We start from the raw sequence: 8,525 nt of genomic DNA, 5'->3' as shown, positions 1-8,525 counted from the left end.
GCTTACCAAATAATGATGCAAAAAAGGTAATAGTTTCGTATGTAGTATTAGTAGGACTTCGTCGATAGAGACAAAGTAAACAATTGGAATAAGTCCATCAATAACAAGCAGTTAATTGCTATCATTGAGGCAACATAATAGAGTTCAGATCCTCTCCATTTGGAGAGTAAATGGCCATCTCCCTTTACTTTCATATCCAAGTGACATGTGGTTTAAATGAAAATCAATGGCTCAGATTTAATAATCAACTTAAATCATTTATTTTAAAAATTAAAAATCGAATTTTGTCAGATCCTATCCTCTCTCATCATCTTCGTAAAACGCTTTTCCCTTCTTCTCTGGAAAACCCATTTCTCTTCTTCTTCTTCTTCTTCTTCTTATTCTTCATGATATCGGCCATAAAACATGGTTCCTTTCGTCTGCACGAGACTCACCGGACGACGGAGGTCGCTCAAGTGTCTTGTCAATTCTTTGTCGTTGTCGTAAAATTCCACCACGGGGTTCTTGATGGTGTAGTGATTGTTAATTGCGACGGCAGAAGAACAGGTCGGTGGTAAGCGTAAAACTTCGATTTCGGTTTACAACTAGTGTGGGTCTCATTTTTCCATTGTTATTGCCTCTCTCGTTCATTCCCTCTCTCTATTTTACCTGTGTGGGTTATTGTTGTCATATAAAAGGGGACTGAGATAAATTTGAGTGAATTCAATTTGGATAAATTTTTCTCTATTTTGCCTAATGTATTGATGTAACAGGTGTTTAACAAGGTAGCTGATTATGAAGCACACCTTTTAGTTAACTTGATGTAAGAAGACGGATTAAGGGATTAGAAGACTGATTCCAACATAATTTGGAAGAAGACTAGAAAGGAGAAGACTACTATATACTATAGAAGAATTGGAGTTATAGATGTAGTGAATTGTAATCAAACATAGGACTATTGATTTGTGTTGTTCAAACATGTAGTGAATGTATTTTGTATTTTAATCTTGTTGAGCTTTTGGGGGCTGCTATTTGGTTTTCAAACAGCACCTGCTGTTTTTTTTGTGCTGATGTAGCCGAGCAGCTGCTGAGATGAAACAGCAAGTCCTTTGTTTTAGGGTACCTTAGAGAGTCTTTTGGATTCTTTGTTTGGAGTCCTTGTGGAGGTGTTTGTTTGTAATGTTGTATTTGGTTGCGGTGTTCCGTCTATATGCGGCACCTATTATTAATAAATTTTTCCGAATTCAATGTCCTGAATTGTGTTGCTGTGTTGTGGTGAATATATTTGTTAAGCAATTTTGCAATTGAACATAAAGCTAAACTCGTTGTATCTGTTGATGTTGTGTGAATTCAAATATATTTGTTAAGCATATGGCTAAACTAACTTGTGAACAAACCAAAAAACAGCCACATGAAGCAAAAAAGACTGTTGTAGCTGTTGGTTTTATATGACATACATACACAGCAGAAAAGCAGAAAATTGAAAACCGGATGAACAAACCAAGCATAATGGAAAATCAATGTCTTGAATTGTGTTGTAGCAAATATAATTGTTGAGGAATTTTGCAATTGAGTATCAGGCTAAACTCATTGTATATGTTTGTCACCCCCGGCACAAGGCATGTTAAACGGGAAGGTAAAGATTCAACAAACAGGCCGAAACAGAAGCTGCAACAATAGCTTACAGCTGCTGTCATGCAGCCATCTGTCACGCCCGAACAGCCAAAAACAAAGCCGAACAAGCCCGTAAAACCAAACCCAGCGAGGCACTAACAAACCAAGGAGGGAGCAGCCTACAGGGACATATCCCAGCTGCTGTACTAGCAGCCACCAACACCAAAACTGACGCCAAAACAGTCCCAAAAATTGACAGACCAGCTGCGGAAAAAATTATATGACAAACATAATACACAGCAGAAAATGCAATTATATAACATACATACACAACAAAAATTTGACAGCAGAAATAACATAAAACTAAAATAACACCTCTGAAATGCTTTAAAATAACAGATGTTTCACATCAGCAAATGGTTCAAACCAGTACATCATTAAATCTAGTAAATTTTGTCTAAAGCTTGTGCTAGAAATGCAATACATGTCCCCCAAAAAATGACTGACAAAAGTCTCACAAAAATTGAAATTCAAAGCAAATATTATAAGTGTCTTAAGATCTTCATCTTCATATCTTGCAGAAATAATCAAAAGAAGTTGAACATCCCTAAAGTGTTAACTTGGTTTGCATTGACATGTTGATTTGCATTTCCATGTTGACTTCCACCTTCATATTCATTTAAATTCAGATGCAGACTTGCAATGCCATGTTGATTTGCAGTCCCATGTAGACTTGCAGTGCCAAAATGATTTGTAGTTCCATGTTGACTTGTACTCCCAATTCCTTGTAAACTTGCAGTGCCAAAATGATTTGCAGTTCCATGTTGACTTGTATATCCAATCATTTCTTTTCCACCAACTTGCCTTGACACATATTCATGGAAATCTTTTGGTTTCAGTCCAGATTCATCAGCTAACACAATTTGAATAGCTTGAGACTCGTATATGCGTCGATGAGAGCGAATCAGTATATAACAGGGACATACAACAATAGTAACAATAAAAATCAGTATATAACAGGGACATACAACAATAGTAACAGAGACATGTAAAAAATGAAAGACATTAGATGTTACATAACATAGTAACATGAATAATAAGATCAAAAGAGGGCCAAATTGACAGCAAACTAACAATAAAAACCAGTATATAACAGGGACATGAAACCAGTATATAACAGGGACATGTATAAAATGAAAGACATGAGATGTTAAATAACATAGTAACATGAATAATAAGATCAAAAGAGGGACAAATTGATAACAAAATAACAATGCGGAAAGTGACGCATACATGAGCCAAAGCGACGATGCGGAAAGCGCCGGAGTGAGATAGAATGACAAATTGTAGAGAAAGATGGTGCTCCAGGTTAGCAACTCTGCACTGATGAAGAAGAGTGATTTTTGGAAGCTCTGCAAATTGAAGGAGAGTGATTTTCTGGGAACCCTGCACTGATGAAGAAGAGTGATTTCTGGAAACTCTAACTCCTTTCCCGCGCGCGTCTCTTCATTTCCTTTTTTAATTATTAATTAATATGAAAAAAATAAATTTAAATCTGAGCCATTGATTTTCATTTAAACCACATGTCACTTGGATATGAAAGTAAAGGGAGATGGCCATTTACTCTCCAAATGGAGAGGATCTGAACTCAACATAATATATGCTACTGATTTAGAGAACCTTAAAATGATTAAGTGCTTGATTTGGAAGTACACTGAAGATAGAGCCAAAAGAGTTAATTTAGGCTTCTTTGTTATTGATTGACTTCGTAGATATCCATGTTCTAGCTTCTTTGACGTATCACCTGAAGTTGATTGTGGTGTGGTAGTATTTAAATGATGTTTACAAAGAAGAGTAAGAATTGATATTTTATTTCGATCTTAATCTATATATATATATATATATATATATATATATATATATATATATATATATATATATATATATATATATATATATATATGAGAACATATCTAGTGAGAATGAGTTTGTTATGTGAGAATGTGAGAATGCTTTATCAGCCATTAGATTAAAAAGTAAAGGCTAAGATTAAAAGTGAGTATGTTAACCAAATGTCACTCAATTCTTTTTACGTTTTTCATTCTACGAGTACGTGTTAGCTTTTCTTCTTCCTGAGATTTTTCTTCTTCTGGAGATCTGTTTCTTCTTCCCCATCAACAACGATGTTCTTCTCCGGCGACCCCAACCTTGACCGGCGCAAAGTCCGCCGTCTCCACCTTCCACCACTGATTCGAGGTGCCGCCACCACCTTCCTACACCCATTCACGGTCAATTTCTTTGTGTTTCAAGTCATACATACCCACACGGCCACACCCATTCACGGTCAATTATGTTTGTTTGTTTGGATCTATATAAACACAATTTCATTGGAAAAAAAATGGAAATTGGAAATCATGTTGGAGACAATCCCTTTTATGAACCCTTACTGGTTTAGCGTTGGATTGAAATCATAAAAATTGGGATTTTCGTCTGTTTTCAGATTTCATTTGTTTAGAGATGAATACTTTTTGTGTTATTGATGCAATTGGTTGATGTTTCCTCTTCTTTTGCTGGTTTGCTGGAAATTTAAAAAAATAAAATATCAATATGACCTAAATTAATTAAAGAAGAATACATGGTGAAGATGAAGGAAAGAGAACATAATCAAAGATTGGATTTGGGTTTCTATACCGGCGGAAGGAAGGAGACGGTGAAAAGAAATTGTCAGTCACGGTGTAGAAGAAAGAGAAATGGATTTTGGAAATATAATAGACTATGGAGAGACACATGAGTAATTAAATGATAATTTTTAATCTCAACCATCTATTTTTAATCTAATGGCTGATAAAGCATTCTCACATTCTCACATAACAAACTCATTCTCACTAGATATGTTCTCTATATATATATATATATATATATATATATATATATATATATATATATATATATATATATATATATATATATATATATATGGGTTATGATAGAAGACACCTTTTGTGAAGGTGTCTTTTATCAAGTTACTCTATGAGCATTTGTTAAAAGACACCAACTACTTTTTATGAAGGTGTCTTTTATCAAAGTTATAACTAAAAAAGTGAAAATCACACCTTGAGGTGTGACTTGATAAAAGACACCACACTACTTTTTATGAAGGTGTCTTGTAACATAACCCTATATATATATATATATATATATATATATATATATATATATATATATATATATATATATATATATATATATATATATATATATATATAGGAGATGTATCAAGTGAGAGGAGTAAATATAATGAGAGGATGAGAGGATCAAATATTAGCCATTGGATTAAAATCAAAGGCTATGATTAAATTTTGTTTAAAAAGTATCATGTAGGGTAGCGCTACCTTTTATCCCTGTTTGCTTCAACTCCCCTTCCTCTCAGTTCATTGCTTCGTTTTCCATAATTCTATTCCACTGTTTTTGATAATTTGCATGTTCTTTACACAAGCCATTCATCTCAGATTTTAATATCGTTCTTGTATTCCTTCCTAGTTTTTTCACCTTCGAATTTTAAATTGGAAATTGGATTTAGGTTTTCGTATTTGTGCTCTTACAAGTTCGGACCACCAAAATTTAATAAAAAATTCAATTCAAATTAAATCGTTTTCTTTAAACAATGGATTAGAAGAATAGAGGAATCTTCTTAATCATCATGATTTTTAATTCATGAATATCCATGGACAATTGAAAGTTTTCTAAGAAATGGAAAAACAGTAGAAAGGACAATTGAAAGTTTTCATCCTTTCTCAATGGAAACAGAGAACAAATATTAATGGTTTCAGCCAGAAAGAAGACGCATTTACGTTTCTGCACTGAGGATGTTGTGAATGAGAATGATGTGCAGGGAGGAAGATGGAATATGGAATAAGAAACGTTTCAGCTTTCAAAGGGAAAAGAACTCAGAACCGCGTAAACGTGAGAGGAGGAGTGTCACGACTCACGTGAGCTATTTTAGCTCTAATTTAATTACAACCATTTGATTTAATCTAAGGGTCATTATTTCACCCTCTCATCTCTCATTATAAATTGTCCTCTCATTTGATACACCCTCTATATATATATATATATATATATATATATATATATATATATATATATATACATATAGGGGTTTGCTAGAACACACCCACTAGTTTTCATGTGGGAGTGTTTTAGCAAGTAAATGACTAAAAAGTGGTTAAATACACCCTAAGGTGTATGTTGCTATAACACACCTTCTAACAAAAACAAGTGGGTGTGTTCTAGCAAATCCTATAGGCATTTGCTAGAACACACCCACTAGTTTTTATGTGGGAGTGTTTTAGCAAGTAAATAACTAAAAAGTGGTTAATTACACCCTAAGGTGTAGCTTTGCTAAAACACTCCCACATAAAAACTAGTGGGTGTGTTCTAGCAAACCCCATATATATATATATATATATATATATATATATATATATATATATATATATATATATATATATATATATATATAGGGTCAATATATATATTGTCCCTGTTTAAAAAGTATCATGTAGGGTAGCGCTACCTTATATATATATTGTCCTCTCATTTGATACACCCTCTATATATATATATATATATATATATATATATATATATATATATATATATATATATATATATATATATATATATATATATATATATATATATAGAGGGTGTATCAAATGAGAGGACAATTTATAATGAGAGATGAGAGGGTGAAATAATGACCCTTAGATTAAATCAAATGGTTGTAATTAAATTAGAGCTAAAATAGCTCACGTGAGTCGTGACACTCCTCCTCTCACGTTTACGCGCTTCTGAGTTCTTTTCCCTTTGAAAGCTGAAACGTTTCTTATTCCATATTCCATCTTCCTCCCTGCACATCATTCTCATTCACAACATCCTCAGTGCAGAAACGTAAATGCGTCTTCTTTCTGGCTGAAACCATTAATATTTGTTCTCTCTTTCCATTGAGAAAGGATGAAAACTTTCAATTGTCCTTTCTTCTGTTTTTCCATTTCTTAGAAAACTTTCAATTGTCCATGGATATTCATGAATTAAAAATCATGATGATTAAGAAGATTCCTCTATTCTTCTAATCGATTGTTTAAAGAAAACGATTTAATTTGAATTGAATTTTTTATTAAATTTTGGTGGTCCGAACTTGTAAGAGCACAAATACGAAAACCTAAATCCAATTTCCAATTTAAAATTCGAAGGTGAAAAAACTAGGAAGGAATACAAGAACGATATTAAAATCTGAGATGAATGGCTTGTGTAAAGAACATGCAAATTATCAAAAACAGTGGGATAGAATTATGGAAAACGAAGCAATGAACTGAGAGGAAGGGGAGTTGAAGCAAACAGGGATAAAAGGTAGCGCTACCCTACATGATACTTTTTAAACAAAATGTAATCATAGCCTTTGATTTTAATCCAATGGCTAATATTTGATCCTCTCATCCTCTCATTATATTTACTCCTCTCACTTGATACATCCCCATATATATATATATATATATATATATATATATATATATATATATATATATATTTGGTATCAGAGCCTTTACACGATCAAACTACCCTCAAAGTATTTGTGCCAATATTGATCAAACTACCCGCAATTTTATCTGGAAAGGTGCCAATGATAAAGGGGTTCACTTGGTTGGGTGGAACAAAATCGCTAAGCCTAAGCATCTTGGAGGCTTAGGTATAAGATCGGCAAGAGAGGCGAACACTTGTCTCTTGGGGAAGTTGGTTTGGGATCTTTTTCACAATAATAAAAAGCTTTGGGTTTCTCTCTTCTCTGCCAAATATTCAGCAGGGCAGAATCTGCTTAATGCATCCGTCACAAGCAGCAGCTCCCCCACCTGGTCTTCCATTATCCGTGCCAAGAATGTTCTCATCAGCGGTTATTCTTGGCGTCCGGGATCCGGCTCTTCTTCCTTCTGGTTCAGCTCTTGGAGTGAATTCGGTCCTCTTGGGCATCTTGTCCCCATCATCGACATTCACCTTTCGGTCAAAGATGTTACTACTAATACTCAGAAGTCTCTTATGTTGTATACATCTCTTCCTCCAGCTGTGTCCAATTTTATAAACAACACCAACTTCAGGTTCAATGATGCCATTGATGACGCTTTCATCTGGCCTCATAACAAAAATGGTATATATTCAGCTAAAAGTGGTTACCAGTGGCTGCTCTCCCTCAACGGAACTAACTCTGATGTTCATTCTTGGTCTTGGATTTGGAGGCAAAAAATTCTGAAGAAATATAAATTTTTCATATGGCTGGCTTGTCATAACTCCCTCCCCACATTGTCTCTGCTTCATCACAGGCAGATTACTCCTTCAGCAACGTGTTTGCATTGCGGTGATCTTGATGAATCTGTTTTTCATTGTATCCGTGATTGTAGTTTCAGCAGGGTCATATGGCAGCACATTGGTTTTTCGAATCCCTCATTTTTTGCAGCAACAAGAATCGTTGACTGGATCATATGGCAGCACATTGGTTTTTCGAATCCCTCATTTTTTGCAGCAACAAGAATCGTTGACTGGATCAAGAACGGTTTAAAAGGCAGTCAAGCAAGTACGTTCGCATCAGGTCTTTGGTGGATTTGGCGGAGCCGTAATGCCAAGTGTTTGAACAATGAATCCATTTCTCTTCAGAGGTTGGCATCGCATATTAACTCCTCTGTTGACGACATCAATCGCAGTTTCCATCAGCCTTTGCCTGTGTCCGCTTCGGACATTCATGTCAGATGGAATAGTGGTAATTTTAATTGTACAATTCTGAACGTGGACGGGGACTGTCTTGGTTCTCCAACTCGAGCAGGCTTTGGTGGTTTATTTAGAAACAGTGCCGGCTTTTATCTGTCAGGTTTTTCGGGTTTCCT

General features: G+C 34.7%; 2 long non-coding RNA genes across 3 annotated transcripts; one reads left to right on the top strand and one right to left on the bottom strand.

The window, feature by feature from the left end:
- Positions 1-151: 151 nt before the first annotated feature.
- Positions 152-1,236, top strand: LOC146905717 (uncharacterized). Of its 2 annotated transcripts, none has more exons than XR_015020407.1 (2): positions 152-546; positions 753-1,236. It is a non-coding gene; the product is annotated as an uncharacterized LOC146905717 (long non-coding RNA). The 2 variants fall into 2 exon arrangements; XR_015020406.1 differs by having other exon boundaries at positions 152-553.
- Positions 1,237-1,976: 740 nt separating this feature from the next.
- Positions 1,977-3,243, bottom strand: LOC146905716 (uncharacterized). Its single transcript, XR_015020405.1, has 2 exons — positions 2,887-3,243; positions 1,977-2,524 (listed from the first exon to the last, which is right to left on the bottom strand). It is a non-coding gene; the product is annotated as an uncharacterized LOC146905716 (long non-coding RNA).
- Between the last annotated feature and the right edge of the window lie 5,282 nt (positions 3,244-8,525).

This window comes from Medicago sativa, chromosome 7 (genome assembly GCF_051527215.1).
Source record: "Medicago sativa cultivar Bolivia chromosome 7, Bolivia_mono, whole genome shotgun sequence".
In the NCBI taxonomy this organism is placed as follows: Eukaryota; Viridiplantae; Streptophyta; class Magnoliopsida; order Fabales; family Fabaceae; genus Medicago; species Medicago sativa.
The sequence above is the reverse complement of the archived record's forward strand: the minus strand, read 5'-3'. Positions and strand labels throughout refer to the sequence as shown.